We start from the raw sequence: 17,381 nt of genomic DNA, 5'->3' as shown, positions 1-17,381 counted from the left end.
AAACATGCGAGTGGGTAACTTTCAGGGTAAGTTATAATTTGATTTGAAAATGGGTTTGGCGTTCTTTTTTCTGATGTGGATCGTGATGTTTTGTTCAACAAAGTAGTTATGGTGCATGTCTGTTTTTCTTAAAAGAAGGTGTATTAGTTAATTCCTAACACCAAATCTGCTAGCCTTAAATTAACTGCTGGTTTCTATTTTGCTTTAACATTTTCTTGGGGTTTCTTTTCCTGCCTCTAGGCTACCAGAAAAAAAACCTAAAAAGTATTTCATAAGGCATTGTTTAGAGAAGAAACTTGTATGAATAAGCCTAGGCAAAACAATAAATGAATGAATAAAATTCACACTTTAGATACGGTTAGTAAAAATTTTTAAAAATCTTGGTGATTTATAATATATGTGCAAGAAAACCATTTTAAATAAGCAGGACATGCTTGATTTCTCGTGTTGCTAGAGTAGCTAAACATGAAAATAGCTGAATGTCTCCATGAAGCCAAGCAGGCATTTATTCTGGACGAACTGCACTCCAAAGGCAGAATCGCAATTCCCCCTAACTCCACAGCGCCTGGATTTCGCTCCCTCTTGCTTTGACGGCCCAGTTGGGCCAGTTGCGATGCAGGTGATGGTTGCGGGAGCCACAGTCTCGCAACTGGAGCTGTGCGGAGTCGCGGCAAGTCCCGAGCCCGGGCAGGCGCACGGCTCCCCGGCCGCTGGCTGCTGGCATCGCTCCTTACTGCTTTCTCTATGGTGAAAATAATGTTTAAACACGTTCTTTAACTGAAGTTGACCCTGTGGGTTTCAAAATGAGTAATACTTTGTATAAATGTTTGGTTTGATATCCTTCTGTGCTTGTCTTCGGGTTTAATTTTCCATCTTGTTTTGCTCCAGCGGGGTGGAGCCGGGAGGGCTGGGTGTTGGGGGGTTGCCCCCCCTCCCGTCATTGTGGCTTGTGGTGCTGGAGCACCCCGAGCCACCCCAGACCCTCCCCAAAATGCTGAAGGTCGGCTGTCGCATGCCCAGGGGCACCCGTGGTCTGTGGTCTGTGTTTGGGGGCCAGGTCATGATGGCTTCCCGGGGGCTCCTTCTTGGAGGAGGGGGTCTGGGTGAGATGGAGCGATGGGTGGCACGAGCTGGGTACGAAAGCCACCGCCAAGAGCGGCCAGGAGAAGGGCTCTGTGTGACATCGTCTGTACGTAAAACCCTCGAGACCACAGCCAGGTGGTCCCAGACGCGGACATGCGTGTGACGTAGCTGCGGTCACGGACGGGCACTGCTGACTCGCGGGCTTGGGACCGTCCTGCACAAATGCTGACGCTTGCTACAGTAAGTCATAACAACAGGTCTGATGATCTTTGAGGAAAAAAAATTGGTTTTGTTATAAATGTTGGCATGGAGTAAGGACTCAGAAACTCAGCACTGCTGGAGGGTTGGCTCAGACACCACTGTGGCTCAGTGCTTTCCCTGGAAGTTGCAGCGTAGGACCCGTCAGTTGTACACCCAAGGACTTTATACTAACTTCCAAAGTTTCTCTTCATGGTTTATCATGATTTTTGAGTGGCGCTGCATGCTTTTTACACCTTTGGCTATACTTCAATTCTCTGCACGTTATTGTTGAAGGGAAGGGCGTGCATTGCTCCCTGTGTGCTGGTCCTGTGCTCTACGTGCGCAGTGAGCAGATTGCTGATGTGGCAAGGTAAAAACTGGACTCCTGTTCCCCTGTTTGCTAACACTTCCTCAGGTTGTCTTGTAAAATACTGCTGATTTTTGTACCACACGTAACTCTTCTACCAGTCCTTGACTGACAGCAAAAATAGCCATGTACAATTGCCAGGTGTCAACAGTAAAAACCCCACGAAGTCCAAACCAGAGAGCCAAGAACGTTAATTGGCATGGTAAACACTCAGCTAGTGCCACAGCCGAGTGATGAGTCCTGCCAGCAGGCTTGAGCAGATTGGTCTGGTTTTGAAAGAAGGGTCTCCAGCAGCTTGACCTCTCCTCAAAAAGTCCTTTCTGGGGTGGATGGGGGACCACTGCCTCCTTCCCGGGGTGCGGCTGGAGCATGACCCAGCCAACCCACTGCCCTGCTGTGACACTGCAGTTGGACTAGATGATCTTTGTAGGTCCCTTCCAGCTGAAAATATTCTATTCTATTCTATTCTATTCTATTCTATTCTATTCCCCTGTGCTGCCCCCAGTTCTGTGGCTCTGGTACGGAAGCACTGGTGCAAGGTGGGGTCCCCTGGGGGTTGCCCATCTTTGCTGAGTTCTCCTGCCATCAGCTAGGGGGATGGCTCATGGTCCGGTTGACTTTTCTTTATGGAAAAGTAAATGTGGTGTGTCCCCAGACTAAGAGCAATGGTGTTTCACCAGCCGTGCCCTGGGGCCACCAGCATCCTCCCTCCCGAAAACCGAAAACCGTGGGGAAGGTGCCTGGCTTCCCGTGCCTCGGCAAGGTGGCTGCTCAGCGGCTGCAAAGTCCTGCCTTCGGGAGAGCCAAGTGGTGTTTTTCTTTGGGAAACTGTGTACAAGATAGATTGAATTAAGTAGGAGCAGTGTGGATGTGTTTTACAAATTGAACTTAAAATAGGTGACAGGGAGAAGTGCTGTAGCTGTAAAATATATTGGCAGTCTGAGTGGCTGCAGCTTACTCAGTGCCTGTGTAAAAATATCTGAAAGTATGTGAAACACTGGAGAAGTAGCCTCACTTTTATTAAATTAATGCCATAAAAAATATTAAGTTATGATTAACTGAAAAGTTTGATTTTTTAAATCAAAATATGCACCTGTCCTTGCTGGATGCAAGATTTCTGAGGCTTGTGGCTTGTCCTGCAATGCGTTATGTATGTTAAGGTGACAATGTATGAGTCTTTCATTAATAAGAGTGAAAGTACAAACATGGATGATAACTTTCTTTAGTTATTTATTTTAGGAAGTTACTTCTGATTAATATTTCATTTTTATTGCTGTGGCCACTTTTTTTTTTTTCCTAATTAACATTTAGCCCAGCCCTAATGCTTATGCTAAGAAAAAGTAACTGTTTGATTGCACAGCCGGTCTGTGTTCTCTACTGCTGAATTTATGCTTGAATTATATTGTAAATTGTACATATTCAAATTAGAATAAACTAAATGCATTTTCTGGCATGCAGTCTATAACTGTATAAATGTACAAGTTTATTTGAATTATACAAAATAACAAACTCTTGTATTCATTAATACTACAAGCTCAGTTTTATCTAAAGCTATATTAAACTTTCAAAAATCGTTCGGTTTAAATGTGTTTGTCTTTTATCCCATCCACTTTTTATTACTTTAATAAATGACTATGGATTCAAGCTGTTTAAGGGCTCCTGATTTCACATTTAATGTGTGCAAAAGGCCAATCTCTTGATTGCTGTTAAAAGCAGCAAAACTAAAACCTGAGTTTAGTTGAGCTGCATTTTCAGGGTCTCTGGAGACGGTCTGGCTGAGCCCAGGCACAGAAAATCCAAGTCAGGAGTCCGCAGGCTCCTTCCTGAAGGACAGCGAAGAGCAGAGCCCGAGGTACGTGCTGAAAACCCGTAGACTCTGTAATTCAGGCAGCCCTGATATGCCAATGTCCTGCTGAATTTCTGAACTTTACATTAATTTATGAAATGCCATTTCCTCTGTAGCACAGAGACTGGGGAGCTCTCTTTCCCTTTGCATAGAGAAGTAGGATTTTTTGTCATTATCTCCCCCATCCAACCTCAGGAATTAAAGCTCCAGAAATCAATAGAAGCTATCAGGTCTCTCCCCATGAGTAGACCAGACCTTCCTCTTTGGTTTTTACTATAAATTGCCCCATTCGTGCCTGGGGATCACCACTCAGGGTGAGCAAAATACGTTCTGTGCTAACAAAATAAAAATAATTAAAAAATGACAAAAGATATGTGATGATAGCTGACTTTTTAACTCCTTCCCCTCAAGAGGCTGCTGAATGAAGGTTACTAGAGCATAACTGTATTTTGTTTTTCCCTGTTAACCACCTTGCCTTGCTCTCAGTCCTGACCTTATATTGCTGGTCCACCATACACTTTCCCTATAGGCTAATACAAATGTATTTCTTCCATACTTTTAGAAGGGATGAGATAGTAGAAGTTGGAGATTTCTTTGCTCCTGCACCTGGTTTCCATTCAGCTTTATTCTCGATGTTATTTCCACATCCCCCAGTCCAGCATAACGAGTCACCCAGGAATGCCTGTATCAGCCAGTGGATATCCTGGCTTGCAAGGAGCATCCCTGGGGAATCGAGGAGCTGTCCTGCTGCTGCTGCTGCCTGTGTTAAAACCGCTGCAAACCGAGGTGTCGGTGCTGCACTTGCTGTAATTGAATTACTGCGTGCGGCAGGACAGAGGCACGACAGCACGGGGCTGTATCAATCATCCCGCAGCATCAGGTGCAGAATACATTTGAATTTATTTCCTCAGCCATGGTTGCAGCAAAGTGAATTTGCAGGGCTTACTTGGCGATATGAAAATGAAATTGCGGGTAGGTTTTAAATGCCTACATAGGAAACATACCTGCCGGGGAAAAGGGGCAGCTCTGTGCCCTGGCAGCCCCACAGCAGCCCTGGCTCTGCCGGCAGGTTGAGCTGCAAACCCCAGCACGGGCAGGATTTATGGATCAGGTCACCTCTGAAGGCAGCTGCATCCATATATTTTTTTAAAATATTAGATGGGGGTGACAGGCAGCTCCTGAGCGTGCTGCCACTTGTACCAGCCACCCTGTGACCGAGCCGGAGCGCGCGGGGGGGGCCAATAAGGGTGGTTCAGTATTCACATGTGATACGTAGAATTACCACTTCCATGGATTTGAGGTGATTTACAGTTATGCTTCTCACATTTCCACTTTACAAAAAAACAGAAAAAAAAAAGGGAAAGAGTGGGGAAGAGAAAGAGAAGGAGAGGGGCGGAGAGAGAGCAAACTCATCCTTTTACGGCAGCCTAATTTTTGTATGGTTGTAAGTACTATTTAGCCTGAGTGCAATACTGGTTTTGTTAATCTGTTTACACCACTTCCAAGCGCTCTCTAATTGCTGCAGAAATGCACTTGAATTATTATTCCCAAGACAGACATCTGTGCCTCATCCATCAGAGGCTGGAAGGCCGGCACCCGTGAGTTTTGCCGCTGGGGAGTGCTGTCTGAGACCCGACGGGCGATGCGCTCGGTGAGCATCGCGCCCGGTATGGCCCACCCGACCGACCGCGGCTGAGGGAGAGCGATGGGCTTCAGCTTGGGTACGGGCTGGGGATGGTCGGGCAGCTTGTCGCTCCCACCCGGCTGCCCTTCTTTACGAGCAAGGCAGGGAAATGGGGTTCTCCCGTTTTACACCTATATATAGTTGGACTACAGGCATTAACTAGCTATACATCCACCGGCTGAGACTGTTTCATCCACCAGAGACCCACATTGGGAGCAGACACATGCGTCTCCCTTTTGGGGAAAGTCTGCCTTGACCCAAGCGTTGTCACCATGTAGAGTCCTCTCCCAAGCCCATAGGTCTGTTCATAGCACTCAGGGACTGTGGGCATCCCCAAGGGATGAATGGAGATAACCCCAATGCCACGGGCGTTTTCGCACTGTTAAGCCCAGCTTATGGTCATGACAATTGGGCAGCTCAGTGAAACCACGGAGGCTGCCATCACTTTTCCTCCCATCGGACGGGGGATGCTAATGAGACGCGACCAGAACACCGCGCGTGACAACCAGTTAAGCAATTTGTCTTTGAAGCTGCTTGCCGGCCCACGCAGGGAGGTCCACTGGCACTCGGCGCAGCCCCACGCAGCAGCTTGTGCTTCGGTGCCTGTCTCCGTCCTCCCCAGTAAGGGGCTTTGCCAAGCTGGTGGAGGTTTGACGAACAGCAGGAGCATGACGTGGATGAGCATGAGGATGAGATGTGCCGGTGACTGCAAACGCCGTGGGCTCAGCAGAGCTTCGTCTGTGTGTCCAGGTACGGGAGGTAAGGCAATACACAGGTAAGCAAATATACAGTGTGTGCATAATTACATATACATTCCTAAGAAAATGTATAATCCGTGATGTCTCTGTACCCATAACGCTAAAGGTAACAGCAGTCAAGATAGCTGTTTGCTAATTCAGATTTATTCCCCATTTCCACTCTCCAAACTTTTACATTTATTTCTGTCTAAAATGTTTGTAGGTTTAGATAAGCTTTTTGGGCACTGCCTTGGGAATCGGGTCTTTGGACTCATTCCACACCAACTGCGTGCGATGGAAAGCTCGTGACAGATGGACGAGTGTGCGAAAGAGAGAAAGCGAGGGAGAGCGCGGGCACGGCAGCATCGCTCGCTGTTGGAATAACCTGGGGAGACTTTTCTCTTGGCATCCTCCAGATTTTCCCTGGGAAGGCTCCAGGCATCGGTTCCTTAAGCATTCTTGGAGCCTTCATCAGTAACAAAGAAAAGAAAAGAAAACAAAATCCAAATTAATGCATGTCCCAACATAGGGACAAAATTAAGTCCTGTGCTGGGATGATGCTCAGGATGAATATAAACATGACCTTACACCCCCCTCCGAGAAGGAACTATACAAAATATTTTATACTAATTGACAAAATTGGTAAGTCCACACCTTATAGCAAAATTAATTTAATTTTTTAAATAAATTAGCAAAGCTCCCCTTTGAGACGATAAAGTATTTTGTTCTTCTTTTAATTAGTACATTGCAAATTTATGTTTTTCATTTCATGCAAGTTGGGGGAAACTCTCAACATACTTCCTCAAATATATTAATTGATAATTCCTTGTTCCTTTAGTCACAAAATTCTCCTTGCTAATAAGAAAAAATGGCAATGCTTGTACATTGAGGCAGTTTGAAAGTAAATGTGGAATGCTAGAGAGTCAATGTAGGGATGTTTTTTCTGACTATCATTACAGTTTAATCATGCTTTTAGATGCCCGAACCACATTGCTTTAATAGAGCACTGTGTAAATGCAATGTTTGCTGCATGCATGCTCTAAACTGGCCGCAGAAATCCCCTAGCCTGCCGATAGAGTCTCTCATCAGGGTGACTGCAAGTGATGCAATGCAATGCAATGCAATGCTTCTGCCATCTCCGGGGGACACAGAGAGTAAAAATGGCAGCAACGTGACATAAAGCATCACAGCAGTGGTACCAGGTGCTGAAGGCATTGCAAGAGACGAGTTCAGACACAAAAAAATCTCATAAACACGTCTGTCTCTTCCATCTTTCTACCAAAGTTGTTCAGTCTTACAGTCCCAGTAATGAGATTATCAAATCCTAAAATACAAATGTGCATCTGAAGAGCGCTTAATTTCGCATCAATGTTTATAAGAATATAGTCATTTATTCTGCTTCAGCCACTCCCTGTGGCATAAGTGAATGAAAAGCTTTAAGTGAAGATAACTGATTTCTCTTTAACTGACTTTTGATGGTATGCAAGGGGGGAGAGCCAGGCAGGCTGTGCACATGGAGCAGTGCTTAAAGACTGCAAGTCAAGGTAGCCATGTTGTGCTGGCTCCCTGGAAAATCAAATTTACGTGGTTTTCCCCCTTCGGAAAATCAAAAAGCAGCAGACTTCAGCTCACTCTCACTAAAGCTCAGGACAGTAACTTTTTTTTAAATATTGGGCTGCAGCTGGACAACACATGAACTGCCTTATGTGAGGAGCTAAAAACAGGATGGTACTTTTGACTTGGAAGATTTGAAAATGGAGGTGAAAAAATGATGCACGATAGCTACAGGGTTAGCACCGGGTGAAGCTTTGGGAACCCCACTGTTGGCCAAAGCCCAAATGCCCTAAGCTTGCCAGGCTGTGCCCGGCTGGATCCCAGGATCCAGCGCCCGAGTGCTCAGCGCTCTGCCCTGCGAGCGCATCGTCCCTGCGGATGCTGCCCGGGGCACCTTTACTCCATCAGCTGCACGCTTAGGCTTGGCCCGTGGGCGTCCCAGGCTTTCCCACCAGCTCAGGGGAATTCAGGGCTCTCACGAGGGCCGCGGAAGCCCTTTGGGAATGACCCACGGAGCGTACGTATACTCGGATCAGACGGGCTCCGAATGTGCGCAAAACCGCAGCGCGCAAAAATATCCGTTTCATACAATGACTAGTCCGAATGCGGTTTTTCTCATTTCTGAAGGAGCTGTTCAGTATATCCAGCGCTGCAATATCACAGATATAACTATCGCAGATACTTACGCCCTGGGAAGCACGGCCACCTTTATCTCCGTGTACTGAATTTCCTCCTATTTTTCGCTTACCCTGCTCAAGCACCTTTTGCTTCTGGTTCAGCAGAAGTGCCCTAATACCAACAGTTGTACCGCCTTAATCGCCAATATTTAGTGATGCCGCAGGGCTACAAACGCCCGCTGCGTTCTCCAAGGAAAGGTCCCTTCTCCTCCTTCTCGGGGAGGGGACCCGTCCTGCCTGCAGAGGGATGAGGATCTCACCTGACAGCTGGCAGCACTCAGCTTTGCTCTGCTGGGTTCAGGAAGGAATATCGCTTCGCAGGGGACACAAAATACAATTTAAAATACGTTGATAAACATTCAGAAAACTCAATGGCCCCTTTCTAATGCATTATTCAGAATTTAATATTAAAAAAGCAAGAAACCACAGTTTCTTTGACAAGACCTAGTCTTAATTTTTATATAATATTCCTAAACTATCTGTTATAAAATTAGGGTGCCGTGTGTCAGCTCCACTGCAGGTCCTGCACGGTGCAAATATTTCATAAGCAGTCATTTACAATTCTGCACACACACACAATATTCGAGTAGACCACGAGGCCTCTATACAGATACCTTAATACTGTTGCATAATTTATGTATTTTATATTATATTTTTCCTTGTGCATACATACTTAGTTTGCTTAGCCCCCAGGAAATCTATGCTAAGGAAATGGCACACTCTGTACGAAATGTCAGATATTGCTCTGATGCTTCAGTACCAAAGTTAATGGAGCAGAAAGACAACAGTGGAAGAATGTTTTTAAGTGCTTGTAGGTCTAGGTGTTGTGAAGGCAATTTATTGTCGTCTTAAATCTAGACATCAAAATCTTAACTTGTAAACAACTGGATGTGCAAAAAAAAAATGCTGATTTAGCTGTCAGTCCCTGTCCTCTTTGCTCAGGCTGCCTTTTCGTTCCAGCGGTAAGTGAGTTGGAAGTGCTCGGGCGCTTTCTGGCGCTCTCCAAGCATTGCACATCATTCTGCCTTGGGCTTAAAACCCCGGCATGGTAATAAGATTATGAGCCATTCGCTTCCTTCTGCAGAGGCGCTTCCGGAATGCCATTGACTTGAGGCTCTACGATATTTGGGTACTGAGTGGTTAAAAAGAAAATTATTTAAATGAGTCTGTAAATGAGCTTGTAGTCAAATAGATACATTTGAAATTTTTCTTAGAAAAGAAGAAAGGAGAGTCCTGGGTAGATGGCAGGGAGCAGCCCCGGGGTGAAGGGGCTCCTGCCCGCTGCCACAGCTTTCTCCTCCAGCTTCAGCTCAAAATACTGCCCTGGTTCAGAAATGCCCTTTTTAAATACTATGCAATCAGCTCGTTGATATCCCTTTGGGTTTGGGGTTTTGGATTTTTTTTTTTTTTTTTTTTTTCATAAAACTCCTTGCTGTAGGAATTAACAATTTCTTAAGAAGTGAAAAAAAGATATTTTTACATTTTCCTTGTTACCTCCCTTGACGGGCGGGCAGTCAGACACGCGGACAGGCTGGTGCAGCGGGTCAGTGTGTCCCGATGGTGGGGTTCAGTTTCCCGTCCTGTTTGTCATTGTATCGCTCGTGAGCAATCCCAGGCAGGGCGCAGAGCACCAAATAGATTCTGTTTCATTAAGACCCTTTTTTACAGTGAAAGAAAAAATACTCGCACAGGGTCCCCAGGAGGGAAGGAGGCAAGCCGCGGTCGGGCGTTCCGCTCTGGCAGGACATGCCGGCATGGGCGTCTCCGGTGAAGCTCCTTACTTTTATATAAATAAGCAAGTATTAACGTAATTATTGCTGTGGTAAACAGTTCAGTTAGTCTGGGTAGGCCCACTGCATAGGAGTCAGGTTGCTGCTGCTTCCATAAATACCTAATCTTCATACTAAAATGGAAGGGATTTAAGAGATGAAAACTTGAATTACATTTTGAGCTCTCGGCTTCGGTGCCTTTTAAGTAGTTTGGAGCATACAGACTGCCTCTAAAGAGTCAAGAACTAGAAGTAACGTCGATAGGGTATTTTTAATGAGAGCTGAACTTCCTTTCCAAATTTTTAGGAGCTAGCATATTAAAAATAATTGGAAAAATTGCTTCAGGCTGGAGGAGGAGACAGCCGGCGTTTCCCCAGGCTCCGTCTCAAGGCAGGCTGCCCACCCCGTCCAGCCTAACGCCTCGTGACTAACGCGCCGGGAGCCTTCCTTTCCAGCCGTGAGGTTTCCACAGCTGGTCCGGGGTGGGACAAGCACGTTACAAGCAGCGGTCTGCAATGCCATCAGCCCACGCCGCCCTGCGGGGGCTGCCGAGGTGGGGGGGTCCCGCAGCCTGGCCGCGGCCGTGCGAACCCCTGATGCTCCTGCAGAGCACCCTTCCTTTCATCTCATTTATTCTCCGCAAAATATTCCTCTGAAGCGGAGGAAAAGATTTTGTAACTTAATTTATCACCCTCCTTCCTGCTCTAGACTTGCCTTTCTCTTTTTTTCCTCTTTTTAATAAGGTTGCAAGCGGCTGTATTACAGCTTAAACAAGCCAGTGCAGGCTGCAAAGGTCCCTTCTTCCCTGTCCAATGAACTCTCCTCCTGAAGGATGCCTTGTATCAGGCTCTACGGTTTTGCAACATCTGGGTAAAATGTGAGTAAAGCTTTCAGTGGCAGCCCCAGGCTCCGAGGAGGAGAAAAGCAGAACGTACCTGGACCGGGATCTGAACCGGCCCTGGGCTGCGACGGCCGCTCTCCTGCCAGAGTTTCTTGGGTCTCGTACAAAGAAATTCATACACGGGAACATCACGGGGATTTTCTTTGTCCTTGTTGTCGCCAGTGGGTGACCAGTGCAAGTAAAATCCACCAGCTCTGTCACACGGCTGGCCTCTCTGGGTGTGTGCCCTGCTTCACCCATGCATAGGTGAGTTATATATGTAAACACCTTTTTCCAGCTGGTTGGGTTTTTTTTTTTTTCCCCCTCAGGTGCATTTGCTACAGAGTGCGAAATGCTGTTTAATAAGGCAGCCTGCTTACTGCTCCATCTTGTAAACTGGTTTTGTAGAAATGGACCATTTGTGGATTATCTGTTTCTATGGTGATAGATCGGAATAAATGTGTTGTGGTCCTGGCTGCCTTCAGCTGCCTGTTTTCTGCAAGGTCTCTGTTATCAACAGTAAAAATACAGCATCTAATTCCCCATAGAGTATCAGCTGAGACTTATGGACAAGATCACAGGCTTTAGCCCGTGAAAAATCACTGTGGCAAAACTGCATATGAAAGTTATAGGCTGTACAGGCGCAGTTAATAATAACCACCATCCTGATGCCAGGGACATAGGAATTACTATAAGGGAAAAAAAAATGAAAAAAGGTGGTTTTCAATTTTGGTCTTGTAGAGCCAGAAATATCCTATTGTCACAGGCAGATCAGAGACTGGAAAATCCACAGATGCCCTACATAGTAATAAAAAAGGAGGCCAATGCAGACATGAGTTGTAAAAGCTGTGACATTATTTGGGGGGGGAGTGAATAAAAAAAGGCACGTATTCTCTAAAATGTCCCCCTTTCGTCCTTAGATCTGAAATCTGCCGTTTCCAAATTGGGCTCCCACATCAAGATGCAAAGGCCAGCGCTACAAGTGGGAGCTGTGCATCCACCAGGAGCGTTTCCGACACTGTCTGTGGAGTAAGTAGATTTTAAAATGGAAATACTATCAAATCCTTATACACCTGTAAACACCACTGGGAACTGAAGTTGCTCTTAATGTTATCTAAAATCCGGGAATGTGAGTTTTGCTGGAGTAAAAACCGAATTATTATCCTCCTATCCTCTTATGATTCACATCACAACTGGCAGCCACAGTGGATATCATCATGCCTCTCCTAAATCTTTAGTATTTCAAATGCATATTTAGACACCTCTTTCTTGATAGGAGAAACCTCAGCGTAGCACTCAGGAGGATTGCCCTTTGGATTGAGGTAGAATTGAAAGATTTAAATGTGCTACACTTCCAAATGCTGGCTTACCGCTCGCCTCACTTGTAGAAATAAGAAATAAATAATAGAAAAGTGAATTGCATGATTACTCAGTCCCTGAACTACTAAAGTCACGGAGTGACTGGAAAACTACAGTTTTACGGAGCAGGAGAGTTCACTGTTTCAGTGACAGGTGTCCGTGCTTACCTGGAGTGAGGTACAAAGATGAACTCTATCAATTAAAGCCAAAGCAAAGCAGCAAACAAAGCCAGTGCGCTGAAGGAATATCTCCACTTCACACAGGGTATTTGTCATCGAAGTTACACCTGCCAAAGATCCCACAAACAGCAGATGTGAGGTGCTGGTTCTTTGGGTTGTGTAACATCTAGCCAGTCTTTAAAAGGCAAAATTTAATGTTTAGCTGTTTCAGTGAAGCACTTTTTGCTTTGGAAAGTTTTGATGTTAATAACAATTGTAGATAAGCAACAAGCTGCTGTAATGAGAAATGTCCTATATCTATTCGTATATATATAACAGCGCCATCATTCATGGAAGTACAATACAGACACAATTGCATGTATTTGCACACGCCTATATAAGCTAGACTTGGGGTGGAAAAAATGTTTATTCTGACCAAGTAACAACTGTATTTCTTTTGATCAGACCTTTTTCTGCCTTACCCTTTCCTATGGCCTATTTGTGTCTCGATGTTTCGGTGGAACAGCAGGAGTAACCCTCATCACCTGCAGGACGCTGGGATGAAGGCGCACCCGTGCCCAGGATGCTGCCGAGAACTGCCCGACAGCCGGAGCAGGGGACGTGCGTTAACGCTGCTGCTGCCCTGCTTGCAACTGTCTTTGCAACAGCACACGGGGAATGCAAAGTCAAAAAAACCCCATCGGGGAGTGTTGTCCCAGGTCCTGTCGCAGCTCCGGCTCTGCAGTGCCCAGCACGGACCTTTCAGGGGGCCGACAGGCAAAAAGCATTGCCAGGTATAGTATCAGCGGAGTAGAAAAATGCAAACCGTTCCCGGTGGGGTGTAGGGGAAGCAGTTAGCCATTAGAACAACCTTCCTGAGAATTTGACCTCAGGTGTTTAGATTAAGGCTCATCTATTCTTAACAGCAGCGGGTCTAGGCTCAGTGTGGAGATGCTGGCAGCATTTTTGGCACGTGCTCAGCAGGAGGCACCTGATCACCGAGATCCTTTCCAGGCTTCAAATCTATAGGTCCACAGTTTTTAGTCCTATGTAGATATTTCCCACAAATATTTTGCTAAGATCTTTTAAAAGTTAACATTATAACATATAAATGAAGGACTCAGGGCAGGAACGCAGGACATGTCTGGTAAAAGTGATCAATATGTGATAAACACTAATGAATCCTTATCTGACTTCCTAAAACTCTTGTCCAGTTTTCTTATATTCATCCTCACCTGTATGCCAGGGAAAGCAGTAGCAAGTGTTTCACATTTGATGAAATATTACGTGCACTTCCCAGTTTTTTTCTGCTCTCGATAAAAACTTTTGTCAGGTGCATTGCTATGCGCAGCCAGGCCAATTTGAAATGTTGTCGCTATTTGTAAAAGAGCTTTTCCCAGTATTTTGTGTTTTTATGTAGGTGGTTGTGATTAGAGTTGACATTAATTAGAAGAAATGCTAATATACCAGATGGATTTTTTAAAAGGCATAGTGGAGGAGCAATAAGCACAGTACATGTGCTTATGGAAAAGTAGGAGTACGATTTGTTAGCTATGTATGTAAGACCTACGCACTACAGCATTTAAGAGACTGGTATAATGTACTATATTAATAGTACAGAATTTTAGCACACAGCCCTTATTTATGGATGCGAATTTATCCTCACGCAGCACTGGCACCCTGCCCTTGACATATCACACGCTGCAGCGTGAAGCGCAGCAATTAGGCACAAGCCTTTGACTGGTGCAAAGCTGAAGGGAAAGGAGAGAAATTCAAATGTCAGACCTCGCGTCGGCTTCTAAGGCTTAATTTCAGCCTTTTTTTTTGTTTTTTGAGCTGCATAACCGGGAGGGGGCTGCCGACTGCATCCCAACCCGCGCTTGCTGCAAGGCACTGGCCAGCGCTGCATCGTCCCCCTCCCCATCCCCAACCCCGGGTACCACACCGGGTCCGGGGACGTTGCCCAGCCATGGGGTACGCAGCCCCCAGCCCAGCTTTCGGCGGGCACGCCGGGCTCTGGAGCTGGTCCTTCACCACCTGGAAGCCTGAGCTGCCTCCTGGCCTCGAGTCGCTGCCGAGAGGAGCCGCCGGCGCGGGCAGCGTGCCTGGGGAAGGATGGAGCCAGCCCCTCCGGCGGTGCCATGGTAACCGCTCCCCTTTTTTTATCCCCGGTGTTTTCCATTTTGCGTCTTGAAATTAATTATTCAGCGTAGAGCGGGAACAAAACGGAGATTACCCTCCCCGGTCCCACAGGTATCCAGGAAAAAAGAGCTTCCCGGGGTTTCCAGGGGAGACCAGGGTTAGGGAACGGGTTTTCTGCAACCATTCTGCCAAAAGAGCGGTTGGGGCTGCACTCTGAGCATGCTAATCAGCCCCCTTTCCCTGTGAATCGAGAGATTTTTAGATCGACACCCTTTTAATTGAGGATTTGCTAGAGCTGTAAAAAAATCATCAAGCTGTATTTGTTTTCTCGGCACACCCAAGCATCTCTGAATGATGGCCAGGTTCATTTGGGGATGGGATTGCCGGGTGCCCATAATGATGCTGCTGCAGCAAGAGCAGCATCGCTGCAGCGCGGCCGCTCTGACTCCCACCACACCGTCTCGCTGGAGATTTTGTTCTTTTGCATCGTTGTCGTTAGAAATCCTCCCTCTCGCTGCCCAGCCTGTCAAGCACCAGCTTGACTTTTGGGATGCGCAAACGGCGTTAAGCATTGGTTTGGTGGGAGGCTTGGAGTGAGGAGGTTTGCTGGCTTTTCTTTATTCTTTAGTTGTTGCATTCCTTAACCCATCCTTGAAAATGGCAGGTCAGCCTTTTTAAAAAGGCTTTAGGGGATGGTAACAGGAAAGCCACTTCAAATTTATTTACCCAAATGCTTTGGGCTGTACAAAATACAGTATATATGGTGTATATACTATATCTGTACTAAATGCTATATACTATATCTTTTGAAAACTATCAAAAGATGAAATTGTATAAAACATGGGCTTTATAAAAAGTGTGTGCAGTCCTTAATAGACTTACTGGGGAGGACTGAAAGAGACAGAAATCATCATAACCACCCCCTGCAGCTCGCGAACCAACCGAGGCTTCAACCAGCAGCTTCAACCGGCAGTGCCAAAACGGTGCCGGCAGCGAGGGGTCACACCGCGACAGAGATTGAAGAGGTGACAGCAGCCTCGGAGCAGTCCTCGTCCCCAGGCAATTGCCAGAACACTCCTCAGGGGACGCGCAGTCCCGGCGGAGGGTGCGGGTGGTCTCTGGGCCAGCGGCTCAGCAGCCGACTGAGTCCTCCACTGATAGTTTAATTTTATTTTTTAAACGACTGGAAAACTTCAGCCGTGTTGCTGTTTTGTAAGTTTGGAACTTGGCTGATTTTTCAGTATTCATTTTGTGTTTCTACTGACATGTCTGCCAAAACTATTAGCAGAACCCTGAAACATCTTTTAACCAACATTCTTCTACCAAAATCTTACTGGTTTTCAGTCCACCAATAGGTTCAGGACAGATTTGATAAAATATTTCTGATAAATGGTTTACTTAAAAGCATTCTTTCCGGCTAAATGCAGCATTTTTAAGTAATGGCTGCTTTAGCAAATATTCTGGACGTAGAATTATTCTGAGAGTGAAGGGAGCTTGCTCGGCTGGGGAGGAAGCCCTGGGCAGCCCCTGGGGGGACGCAATCCTCCCCCCTCCCTCACCCCCAGCCCCCCCAGAAGTCACTCTGTTGAGCCTTTGGAGTATTTAATGAAAAAAAAGGTCACACCTCAGTTCTTTTACCACTAGACAACTGAATTACCACTGGGATTTTCTCTTTTTAGACTCCAGCCCCGTGAGCAGCTCTTGGAAGGGACCTGGCAATCGATGCGCTGCACAGGAAAACACCGTGGGGAAGCAGAGCAAAGGGAAAATACACCCTGACGGCACTGGAAAAACACTTAAACCAAGACGACCTTGGCTTTCCGGGGGGGAATAATGCGCTAGTTATTTCGTAGTTTAGTTTTATAATTAGTTGCATAAACCAGAACTGGCTAAATTGAAATCTTTGCTTTTAGCTAGCATAAGGGAGCTGGTTTTGAGGCTAGCCTCTTTATGGCCTAGAACATTTTCCCTACTCTTAAATGCAACAGATAAAGCTGCCGTGCTGCCCCAAAACCTCTGCTTTTCCCCCGAAGTGGTGAGAGGACCGGTGCAGGGGTGATGCGTCAGCACAACTTTCCCCCGGCCCTCTGGTCCGGAGGACCAGAAACAGCGAGAACAAAACTTAGGTGAATCAAAAAAACCCCCACAAACCCAAAGGTTGGTTGGGCAGAGATTAATCTAATTTATCATTGTGCAAACTCACCCTAGGACCGAGGATGTTCTTGTATATTCGTCAATCATACACTGGACGTTTTAGGGAACCCCACTCTTACAAACCCTGGCTGTGAATCCTATAATGAAACGCACATTGTACAATCAGGGAAAGCTTGCATAGTTGCAATGCATGCATGAAAACAATGTTGATTGTTTTGTACAAAGTGGTTTTTTTAAGATTTAAAATTAGCACACTTACTTAAAGTACTCTGTGTTCATACAAGACTGGTTTACTTTGGCATTATTAATCACCTTACTTTCTAGTCTATTAATTAAAATAACAAAAAGCAACTATACAAATTTAAAGACCTCAAAGCCCTACATCTTAAAGGTGAGTTACATTTCCTTAGGAAGAACCACAGAAGTTTTGAAATATATTTATGTGTGGTTTTATTTTATCTGCACGTACTAAGTGGGCATCTGTGCACATAACAATCTGTATTTATGGGTGCGTGCCTAAAGGAGAGCAAAACCCCATTAATACTGCTACTTTAAAAAATATATATTCCATACATCTACAATTATATTTAAGAAGAACCCTTCCTGGTAGGTTTTGCACTAAAACTGACCTTCTAGACACAGTAAAAAGGATCTTTTAGAAAAGAGAAAACCCACGGTGCCTGACCTTCGCCCTGCTGCGGGATCTGCCGCGCCGGGTCCGACCTCCCCAG

This window comes from Haliaeetus leucocephalus, unplaced genomic scaffold (genome assembly GCF_000737465.1).
Source record: "Haliaeetus leucocephalus isolate CR32 unplaced genomic scaffold, Haliaeetus_leucocephalus-4.0 Scaffold163, whole genome shotgun sequence".
Lineage (NCBI taxonomy): Eukaryota > Metazoa > Chordata > Aves > Accipitriformes > Accipitridae > Haliaeetus > Haliaeetus leucocephalus.
Note: the sequence above shows the minus strand (reverse complement) of the source record.